Source organism: Megascapheus bottae, chromosome 32 (genome assembly GCF_031878675.1).
Source record: "Megascapheus bottae isolate mThoBot1 chromosome 32, mThoBot2.hap1, whole genome shotgun sequence".
Classification (NCBI taxonomy): domain Eukaryota; kingdom Metazoa; phylum Chordata; class Mammalia; order Rodentia; family Geomyidae; genus Megascapheus; species Megascapheus bottae.
This window is the reverse complement of record NC_143540.1, coordinates 9,353,445-9,365,476: the sequence shown is the minus strand read 5'-3', so window position 1 is coordinate 9,365,476 and position 12,032 is coordinate 9,353,445.

Here is a 12,032-nt window from a genome sequence, read left to right as displayed (position 1 = left end):
TAAAAAAGGTTGTAAAGGCATGCAGTGTTGTCTCTGTGTGCGCCTGAGCATATGTAAGTAGTTAAACTCTCTATGGCTGAGGGCATGTCAATTATCTTTTCTTTCTCTCTCTCTTTCTTCCCTTCATTCCTCCATCCAGCCTGCCTTCCTTCCTTTGTTTTATTAGGTCCAAGACTGGGACTCAAACTCAATCCCTTCTGCGTTCTCATTTGCTCCTTCTCTGTCCACAGAGCCAAGCTTTCACCCCTTCACATATCAAGACCAAGGACAGTACTCAAGACCCAGGAATTGGCAATAAATAAATAAACAAAGCACCCCCAAGAAGGGAGGAAAGGAGGGGAGGGAAGAAAGACATTCAGCCCCTCAGACTGACACTCATGTCTGTGTGCTTGAACCCAGGGCCTGAGCTCCATTCTTGGGCTCTTTCCTTCAGGCCTGAGTCTCCATCACTGAAACCACAGGTCGGCTTCCAGCTCATGGAGAGGAACATCTGGTGGCGTTTCCTGCCCTGGCTGGCTTCGAACCTTGATCTCCTAGATCTCAGCCGCTCTCCATTCTTGCAGGATTCAGCTTGCGTGTTTCCTCCCAGGCCCTGTCAAGAGGGACATAGGTGGCTCTGGTGGGAACAAGGGGAAATGCTCCAGGACTTGGAGATCTTGACCCTAGAATGTGCTGGAAGTCTTTTCCAGATGCTTCCAACATGACCCGAGGGTCCAGCCATTTGGACAAGGTTCAGGATTGTTCTGGGGCAGGGAGAGAGCCGTGTCCTGAACCACAGGGGCAAACATTTCCCATGCAGCCCGTTTCCTTCCTCCTCAGAGTTGTTCCAGGCCCGAGAGCCCACGGTCTGAGCAATCTGAGATCTGGGTTGGTTTTGTTCCATTATGCTGTTCTGAACTCGATCCTTTCTTTCTTTTCTTTCATTCTTGGGTTTTTTTCTTTTTTGGGGCCAGTCCTGGGACTTGAACTCAGGGCCTGAACACTGTCCCTGAGCTGCTTTTTTGCTCACCACCTCTACCACGTGAGCTTTTTCTGTGGATGTGGTGCCGAGGAATCGAACCCAGGGCTTCATGCATGCTAGGCAAGCACTCTACCACTAGGCCACACTCCCCGCAGCCTAAGAACTTTTTTTTTTAATGATGTCTTAGTTAACTTGATATATATATATATATGCACCTCACATAAAATCATACCATTATGTGTCAAGTAAAAACAAAAATGAGGTCTCACAGTGATTCTGTTGTTTGTTTTTTTTGAGGGCCCATAACATCTCTCCTTATGCTACTGTATTTGTGTTGTATTGATTTAGCACTTGATCACGTTTCTGGTTGTACTCTGAAGGTAAAATGGTGGCCAGGAGTGTGGCCTAGTGACAGAATGCTTGCCTAGCATACATGAAGCCCTGGGTTTGATTCTTCAGTACCACATCCACAGGGGGGGGGGGAATGGAAGCAGACCTGTGGCTCCAGTGGCAGAGCTCTAACCTTGAGAAAGCTCAAGGACAGTGCTCAGGCCCTGAGTTCAAGCCCCAGGCCTGGCAAAAAAATGAAGATAAAATGGTAGGATGGGATGTCTCTGAGCTCCCTGAGATTTGATTGGTTCGTGATATGTTCAGGGGCATAGGAGGATACACCCATAGCCTGTTTTGAAGAGGGGCATAAGAAAAACTCAACACTGCATCTATTCTTCACGCCGTTCTAAAGCTTCACTTTCCAGGGTATTGGTGCATGACACGGTCACACAGCTGAATTTTTATAGTGCTTTTTTTTTTTTTAATTTTGGCAGCGAACGAGACCTCGAGGTTGACACCTCATACATCATACAAATTAAGAGCTCTAGGCAAGGAGAGGAAAGTAGGCCAGAGAGTGAGGGGTGACAGGGGGACAGCAAGTGGGACAGACTGACACAAGATGGCTTCCCAGTTAACTTTCTCCAGAGAGAGAGAGAGAGAGAGAGAGAGAGAGAGAGAGAGAGAGAGAGAGAGAGGTTTCATGTAGAGTAAATTCTTTCTTCTCCTTCTTCTCCTCCTCCTCCTTCTCCTTCTCCTCCTCCTCCTCTTCTTCTTCTTCTTCTTCTTCTTCTTCTTCTTCTTCTTCTTCTTCTTCTTCTTCTTCTCCTCCTCCTCCTCCTCCTCCTCCTCTTCCTCCTCCTCCCCCTCCTCCTCCTCCTCCTTTCTTCTTCTTCTTCTTCTTCTTCTTCTTCTTCTTCTTCTTCTTCTTCTCCTCCTCCTTCTCCTCCTCCTCCCCTCCTCCTGCTCCTCCTCTTCTTCTTCTTCTTCTCCTCCTCCTCCTCCTCTTCCTCCTCCTCCTCTTATTCTTCTTCTTCTCCTCCTCCTCCTCCTCCTCTTCCTCCTCCTCCTCCTCTTCTTCTTCTTCTTCTTCTTCTCCTCCTCCTCCTCCTCCTTCTCCTCCTCCTCCCCTCCTCCTGCTCCTCCTCTTCTTCTTCTTCTTCTTCTCCTCCTCCTCCTCCTCTTCCTCCTCCTCCTCCTCTTCTTCTTCTTCTCCTCCTCCTCCTCCTCCTCCTCCTCCTCTTCCTCCTCCTCCTCCTCCTCTTCTTCTTCTTCTTCTTCTTCTTCTTCTTCTTCTTCTTCTTCTTCTTCTCCTCCTCCTCCTCCTTCTCCTCCTCCTCCTCCTCCTCCTCCCCTCCTCCTGCTCCTCCTCTTCTTCTTCTTCTTCTCCTCCTCCTCCTCCTCTTCCTCCTCCTCCTCCTCTTCTTCTTCTTCTTCTCCTCCTCCTCCTCCTCTTCCTCCTCCTCCTCTTCTTCTTCTTCTTCTCCTCCTCCTCCTCCTCTTCTTCTTCTTCTTCTCCTCCTCCTCCTCCTCCTCCTCTTCCTCCTCCTCCTCCTCCTCTTCTTCTTCTTCTTCTTCTTCTTCTCCTCCTCCTCCTCCTCCTTCTCCTCCTCCTCCCCTCCTCCTGCTCCTCCTCTTCTTCTTCTTCTTCTTCTCCTCCTCCTCCTCCTCTTCCTCCTCCTCCTCCTCTTCTTCTTCTTCTCCTCCTCCTCCTCCTCCTCCTCCTCTTCCTCCTCCTCCTCCTCCTCTTCTTCTTCTTCTTCTTCTTCTTCTTCTTCTTCTCCTCCTCCTCCTCCTTCTCCTCCTCCTCCTCCTCCTCCTCCCCTCCTCCTGCTCCTCCTCTTCTTCTTCTTCTTCTCCTCCTCCTCCTCCTCTTCCTCCTCCTCCTCCTCTTCTTCTTCTTCTCCTCCTCCTCCTCCTCTTCCTCCTCCTCCTCTTCTTCTTCTTCTTCTCCTCCTCCTCCTCCTCTTCTTCTTCTTCTTCTTCTCCTCCTCCTCCTCCTCCTCCTCCTCCTCCTCCTCCTCCTTCTCTTCCTCCTCCTCCTCTTTCTTCTTTTATTTTCTGTCACTCAGGACCTGGAGCACTGCCCCTGAGCACTTTTTTTTTTTTACTCAAGTCTGGTGCTCTACTGCTTGAGCCACAGCTCCACGGCCAGCTCTTTGGGGGTTCATTGGAGAGGAGAGTCTCGAGGATTGTTCCCTCTTTGGGCTGGCTTTGAACCTCGACCCTCTGATCTCAGTCTCCTGAGTAGCTGGGATGACAGACGTGAGCCACTGGCACCGGCTGGCGTACACTTTCTGAATGACACGTGGCTGGCTCGATGGCCATAAATGTGACCCTGCTGGCCTGGATTGTTTGGTGACTCGTCATAAAGCACCAAGGGCCCAGCCTGGAGTTGAACCTTGCTCTTCTAATAACCTCTCGCCAACTGCTTATTACCCTGTGATCTTTCCTCCCCTTGGCTTCCTTGCCTCTCGTCCCCTCCCTGCGGTCACGTCTCCCTCTTCTTCCTTCCTTCCTTTCTTTTCCACTCCTGGTTGTTGAACTCAGGGCCTGGGCGCTGTCCCTGAGCTGCTTTGGCTCAAGGCTAGCGCTCTACCACGTGAGCCACAGCTCCACTTGCGGTTTTCTGGTGATTCACGGGAGGTAAGAGTCTCACCGACTTGCCTGCCCTGGGCTGGCTTTGAACTGTCATCCTCCAGATCTCAGCCTCCTGAGTAGCTGGGCTAACAGGTGTGACACCCAAGATCTACTTGGCATTTGGGATCCACTTGGGATTTTCTCCCCTGAGACCTTGAGCATCGCTTCAGACGACACCCAGGTCGGGTGACGTGGTGGCCTGGTGATTCTGATGACTGCTTCCTTTCCAAGCCAGCAGCGGAAGGGAGGCTCTGAGTTCAAGCCCCAGGGCTGGGAGGAAGAGGAGGAGAAGAAGGAAAAGGAGAAGGGAAAAAAGAGAGAGAAGAAAGTTAGATTCCAGTGGCTCACACCTGGAATCTCAGCTGACTCGGCAGGCTGTCCTCTGAGGATAACAGTTTGAAGCCAGCCCAGGCAGAAAAGTCCCCAATGAGACAAGAGTCGCCAATGAAATGCCCAAAACTAGAAATGGAGCAGTGGCTCAAGGGCTAGGGCGGAAGCCTTGAGCTGAAGAGCTCAGGGACAGCGCCCAGGCCCAGAGTTCAAGCCCCACAACTGACCAGCATTCCTTTTTAAAAATATAAAGAAGGAGGAGGAGGAGAAAGAGGAGGAAGAATAAGAGAGAAGGGTGAGAAGAAGGAAGGAGGAGGAGGAAAAGAAGAAGAGAAGAAGGAGAAAGGGGGAGGAGGAGGAGGAGGAGAGATAGGAAGGAAGGAAGGAAGGAAGGAAGGAAGGAAGGAAGGAAGGAAGGAAGGAGATTGAAAATACACTCCACCAAAACGGGTGCTATCAGACGGAGCTCAGACCCCCAAAACCACTCTACTGTCTTTGATATCGTATCTTTTTTTCTTCCCCTAGATTAATCAGATAAATCCCCTCCTTGGCTGGCGGGGCCCTAAGTTTAGTTCGCCAGCGAATGTCAGGGCAAATCACAACTCCAGCTCCACCCTCCTCAGCTGCTTTCTGTCACTTGAACGCAAAGGGACAGCCCAGAGGGAGGCTGTTTCAGAGACAAAACAAAAGAAAACTCACCTTCACCCGGGGGCCACCAATGTCTCACCCCTGTCACCCTGGCTTCTCAGGAGATTGAGATCTGGAGGATCCCAGTTCAAAGCCAGCCCAGGGTCTCTTCCCTCCTCCATAACAGAAGCCCTAAAGCCATGGCATAACGGCAGGGCAACATGAGATTTCCAGTGGTCTTTCTGACAATTGTCTGCTTCTGGCTCTTCTTCTTATTATTATTATTTTTCTCTGGTACTGAATCCCGTGTTCCTGTTCGTCTGCCAATCTGGTCAGGATGTCTGACGGTAACCAAAGAGGTCTTTGGTTGTTCTTTGTTTTGTTTCAGGCCCATCCTGGGACTTGAACTCAAGGCCCTGGAATCTTTCCCATGTGGCTCTACCACATGGAGCCCTGGCTCCACTGTGATGGTGTTTTCAGTGGTTAATTCGAGATGAGAGGGTCATACCTTTTCACATCATGTTTATAATAACAATAATAAAAAGAGGTGTTTTTTTTTTTAAGTGGGGTGTCACCCCAGCTACTCAGGAAGCTGAGATCCAGAGAATTCCAGTTCTAATCCAGCAAGGTGGGAAAGTGCATGAGACACTCATCTCCAATGAACCACCAAAATAAAGAAAATTAAATCAGAATCAGGGCAGGGAGCAGGGCCTAATGGTAGAGTGCTTGCTTACCATGCACAAAGACCCAGGTTCGATTCCTCGGTACCACATACACATTCAAATCCAGAACTGGTGCTGTGGCTCAAGTGGTAGAGCTCTAGCCTTGAGAAAGCCCAAGGACAGGGCTCAGGCCCTGAGTTCAAGCCCAGGACCAGAAAAAGAAACAAAAAATCAGGGGCCGGGAGTGTAGCCTAGTGGTAGAGTGCTTGCTTAGCATGCATGAAGCCCTGGGTTCGATTCTTCAGCACTACATACACAGGAAAAGCCAGAAGTGGTGCTGTGGCTCATGTGGCAGAGCTCTAGCCTTGAGCTGAAGAGCTCAGGGACAGCGCCCAGGCCCTGAGTTCAAGCCCAAGATTGACAAAAAATCATATATATATATATATATATATGAATAGGAATTTATGCTTTTGTTGTTTTTTTCTTTCATTGATCAATTCCAAAGCAAGGAATCATCAAGCTCTGTGTTACGTAATTTCTAAGATCCAGCCAAGCTTTTCCAACCGTGTTTATTATGAAGCAGTAAAGCACGTTACAGAAACGGTCATGTAAATATGTGTCAAACCCCCATCTCTGTGAGCTCCTCTGTCTGTGTGGCAGTGATGGGAGGAGAGGTAGAATCCTCAGATGGTTTGATTTCATTTAAATGGAAATTTAAGTCAAAGTGTGGTTTTTCTTCTGGAGATTTTTCTTTTCTTTTCTTCTTTTTTTGTTTTCATGTGAAATGGACACAATGGGTCAGAGCCACCTTACAAAGTTTTGATGGCTCACCTTGATGTTTTGACTTTGAAGCTCTTTTGAGAATTGATTCAGACCTGTATTTCGCCTTTTCCTGTCTGGATAATATCAGTAAGTTAGAAGCAAAATCTGCAGGTCCCATGTAACCGGCTTTCTTTCTTTCTTTCTTTCTTTCTTTCTTTCTTTCTTTTTTTCTTTCTTTCTTTCTTTTTTGCCAGTCCTGGGCCTTGAACTCAGGGCCTGAGCACTGTCCTTGGCTTTTCTCAAGGCTAGAGCTCTATCACTGGAGCCACAGCACCATTTCCAGCTTTTTTCTATGTATGTGGTACCGAGGAATCGAACCCAGGTCTTCATGCATGCTAGGCAAGCACTCCACCACTAGGCCAAACTCCCGGCCTCTTTCTTTCTTTCCTTCCTTCCTTTCTTCTTTCTTTCTTTCCTTCTTTCTTCTGTGATTGTGGGGCTTGAACTCTGGACCTGGGCACTGTCTCTGAGCTCTTTGTGCTCAAGGCTGGTGGTGCTTGACCACTTTGAGCCAGATATATATATATGGCGCCACTTCCGGTTTCCTGGTGTTTCATTTAGATCAGAGCCTCCCAGACATTCCTGGCCCAGCCTGGCTTTGAACTGCAGTCCTCCAGATCTCAGCTTTCTGAGTTGCTAGGGGTGACAGGCCTGAGCCATAATCTTCCTCTGCAGCCAGGGTGGGGGGGGAAGGGGGGCAGGGGGACTCCACTTGACCTTGGTGACAGCACCAATGTCACAGATGGAAGGTGAATCTGATACCCCTCCCCCAACCCTTCCTTCCCCCCCAAAAAACCCCAAAGGCAATACCTTTCCCTCTCCTTGGTGATCCCCACTCAGGAGAGTCACTCAAGGTGACCTTATCCCATTCATGCTATTGCACAGTGCCCAGTCCTGGGCTGGGAACCTGGGCCCTGGTACCCTGCTCTGCCCGTGAAGCCCTCTCTGGAATGCTTGCCCTGTTTGGAAGCTGGTTCCTGAGTCGTCGTTTAGTGCCTGGGCTAATTTTTTCCATGAAGCACCTTCCAAAGAAAACACCCCAGCATGCACAGGCCATGAAAGGAGGGCTGCAGGAAGGCTTTTTATTTTTATTTATTTGCTGCTGGCTGGGAACAGAAACTGTGCAAGGGTTTCAAGTGTCTCTGTCTGTCTGTCTGTCTGTCTGTCTGTCTGTCTGTCAGTACTGAGGCTCAAACTCAGGGCCTGGCTCAAGGCTGGTACTCTACCACTTGAGCCGTAGCACCAATTCTGGTTCTTTTATTTTCATTTCTTTTTCTTTTTGCCAGTCCTGGGCTTGAACTCATGGCCTGAGCACTGTCCTTGGGCTTTCTCAAGACTCTACAACTCAAGCCACAGTACGACTTCCAGCTTTTTCTACGTATGTGGTAACCAAGGAATCGAACCCGGGTCTTCTAGGCCGAACAGCTGACCCCCCTTCCCCTACTTGTGGTTTTCTGGTGGTTCCTTAGAGGTAAGAGTCTCATGAACTTTCCTGCCCAGGCTGGCTTTGAACCGTGATCCTCTAGATCTCAGCCTCCTGAGAAGCTGGGATGACAGGCGTGAGCCATCAGAGGTGCCTGGCTTGGTGGCTGGATCTCTTACGCAGTTTGGTCTTGTCTCTGCAGGCTTGTTGCCAAGTTGCCTCTCCGGGCTGGCTCTGAGCAGGCTGGGGAAGGAGGGGTACTGTGCAGATGGATGCTGACTATAATACCCCACTACCCCCCCCCACACACACACCATTATGGAGTTAATTTAGGAGAAGACCTGTCATCCTCAATACCAAAAGTACCTCCAGATGAAAATGAGGAGAGCTGCCCGCCCGGGAGAAAGATCTGGACAATGTCAAATTGAATCATCCGACTGGAAGGAGAGAACAGTCTGCCCGGTTTAATTTGGTTTGCTAGATAATTCACAAGGTCAAAAAAAAAAAGAAAAACCCAATCAAAATAATACCAAGTAGCCGCCACGAGAAAGCTTATGTCACTTCTGCTCTTGGTTCTGCCAGCTCAACCCCCAACTCATTCCATCCATTCTCCTGTAACTGTCTAAAATATCTCTTTTTTCAATTATTTTATGCCAGCCCTGGGGCTTGTATTCAGGTTCTAGTTGCTGTCCCTGAACTCACTCACTCCTTTTTTTCCTTCCTTCCTTCCCAACCCCTTCCTCTTCTCTTTCTTTCTCTTTTTTCTTCTTTCTTTCTTTCAACCCCCTGGGTTTGAACTCAGGGCTTGGGCACTGTCTCTGAGCTGCTTCTGCTCCAGGCTTAGCTGTTTTACCACTTGAGCCACAGTGCTCCACTTCTGACTTTTTTTTTTCTTTAAAAAAAATGACATTTCTTTTTATTTTAGTCCTTTCTTGGAGATAAAGATCATGGACTTTCTTGCCCTGGCTGGTTTCGAACCATGATCCTCAAATCTCAGCCTCCTGAGTTGCTAGGATAATGGAGATGCCTGGATCTGATTCTACTGGGGTTTTTTTTTTGTCTCCTGTGATTCTATTTTTATTTGTGTGTTCCTTCCATCACTCCCGTGAGACTTGAGGATGAGGCAAACGCCAGGCAGAACTAAAACACATCTATTGTGCAACTCGCAGTCTTCTCAGAGAGAGGGAGGAGGGGGGGAGCAGGAACCATTTGGAGGTTGCTATTCGCAAGTGAGAAAAATGGGCTAGAGGAGACGTGGTTGGCTTTGAGAGAGAGCCAGCTGGGTTACCATGGCAGGTTCTCCACTTGGTCTTAGAACCAGAGTCCAGCCACTTCTCTCTGTCCTACACAGCAGGTTTGAAATCATATTGGAGATCGCACACAGGAAGGTGAGTCAGACAAGACATCTCAGCCTCGACCCAACGCTTGTTAATCCACCCTGGTTTGTCACCAGGACTGTGGCCTAGTGGTAGAGGGCTTGCCTAGCACACTTTTCAAAGCCCTGGGTTCGATTCCTCAGTACCACATACATAGAAAAAGCCAGAAATACTGCTGTGGCTCAAAGCTCAAGGAAAGTGCTCAGGACCTGAGTTCAAGCCTCGGAACTGGCCAAAAAAAAATCATAAAATAAATAAATACAGGATTTGTGAACAGCAAAAAATTTTGGATGCAAGCTGTGGGTGGCTCACGCCTATCATCCTAGCATGTCAGGAGACTGAGATCTAGAGGATTATAGTTTGAATCCAGTCTGGGAAGGAAAGTCAGTGAGCCTCTTATCTCCAGTGAACTACTCAGAAAAAGCTCGAAGTGGAGAACAGAAAGCATATGTGTGTGTACATATATATATATATGTATATATGTATATATACCCATAGATATACACCCAATATATGTATATAAATATCTATAAATATATTAAATATATATAATATGTAATTCTCCCTGATTTTTCTGCCCAGGGTTGGCTTCCAACCTCAATCCTCAGATTCCACCCTCCTGAGACACTGGAATGACAGGCGTGATCCCACGGGCATTCATATTATCTAACATCTCTTCACCCTTGTTTTATGGTGAACGAGGATGGGTAGCTTTTCAGGTGTTTGTTGGTCATTTCTTTCGTCTCTGGATAGATACCAAATGTTTTGCCTATTCTCTGTGGGTTTACAGGACTCCTATTTTTATTTTATTTATTTATTTCCCCCCCCCCCCCCTGAGAAGTGAGGTAGGGAAGTAATCTAAGCAAAGGCCACAAGGGGGAGACATTGTCCCAAAAAGTAATGTCCTCTTTCCCTGCCTTAGAGAACCAGAACACCTCTCTCTGTGTATATCACCTTTCTAATAACAAGTGTATAAAATTAAATAAAATATAAAAACAATGACAAACAAAGGTAAGTGTGAGTTATTAAAGGTTCCTATTTAGACTATAGGCATACCTGGTCATCTTGCCTCAGGAAGTGGTAAGCAGGGGGTGTTGAGGTCCAGAATTCCCAGCATTCTCTGTGTCTCTGGTTGCTCCTTGTCAATTCTCCCTGTCTTTCTGCTGGGTTGGCCTAGAAAACTTTTTTTTTTTTAATTTTTATTTTTTGGTTTGAACTGAAGAGCTCAGGGACAACATCCAGGCCCAGAGTTCAAGTCCCACAACTGACCAAAAAAAAAAAAAGTGTTTTTTGTTTTGTTTTCTAGAATACAATGAGTTAGGATCCAGGCACCAGTGGCTCCCACCTTCCTGTCACCTGAGCGACTCAGGAAGCTGAGATCTGATGGTTGCAGTGTAAACCCAGCTTGGATAAGGAAAGACTGTAAGAATCTTATCTCCAAGGAACTAGCAAACTGAAAGTGGAAGGTATGGTTCAAGTGGTAGAGCAGTAGTGATACCATGCTTGCCTAGCATGCATGAAGCCCTGGGTTCAATTCCTGGGTACCACGTACACAGAAAACTCCAGAAGTGGTGCTGTGGCTCAAGTGGTAGAGCTTCTAGCCTTGAGAAAGCTCAAGGACAGTGCTCAGGCCCTGAGTTCAAGCCCCAGGACTGGCCAAAAAATAAAAAAAAAATGATTCAGTAAGCAGGATAGTCATAATAGAAAGCCCGGATGAGTCAATCCCTTGAGAAGACGAAGCCAAAGGCCCTTCCATTTCTTCCTCTGGGTGGGGGAAGAATCTGATCCAGGTAAATTACATACTCCCTGGCCAGTGCTATCAATGGAGTTGTCATGGTTCCAAGTGAACTGGATGGCTGAGTCAGGGCTAAACTCCCTGGGCAAGCATGTCTTAGAGAGGTATCCTCTGGTTTGGGTTTTATTTATTTATTTATTTTTGGTCTTGGCCATGATGGGCTAGGAGGTGTTAGGTAATTAAAAATGAATCCCCCAGAGTGGGTATCAGTGGCTCACTTTTGTCTTCTGAGCTACTCAGGAGGCTGAGATCTAAGGATCGAAGTTCAAAGCCAGCCCGTGAGACTCTTAATGCCAACAACCCAGAAAGAACCCAGAAGTGGAGCTGTGGCTCAAGGGGTAGGGCACAAGCCTTCAGCAAAAATTAATTAATTGATTCATTAAGGTTCCGATACAGAGCCCAGGCCCTGAGTTCAAACCCCAGGACCAGCAATATGTGTACACACACACACACACACACACACACACAATACACACACAACACACACACACACAACATACACACACACAACACACACACACAACACACACACACACAACATACACACACAGCAGAGAAAGAACAGAACTTGTATTTTGAGTTTTCTATAGTAATATATTAGAAAATATACAATATGTATACTATACATAATACATGTACAATATGTATATATAATATGCACATTGTACATTATAATATATTATGTATATTATATATATGTATTTGTAGATGTATATAATTACCTATCTATGGAAACATATTCTGGTATTATTTTGCCCTGACATAAATGTCATTTAGTTATTATCTTAACTTACACTTACGTTTTACTCGTCGGACTCCCCCAGAATTGTGTAAGCCTAACTAAAAGCTTCTCCAAGGCACTCCTCTGACACCCTCACATGAGCAAACTACAACTCCCAGAATCCCCGTGGCCAAAAGAATACAACTCCCAGAATCCATTTCTTCCCCCCGCCCCCAGAAACCCTGTCTAACTGAGAGCTAGGCCTCTCGAGTAAACTACAATTCCCAGAATTCCCGGTCTGACTGCGGCGCGCGCGCATGCGTTCGACACCCCCTCCCCCTCCCTATC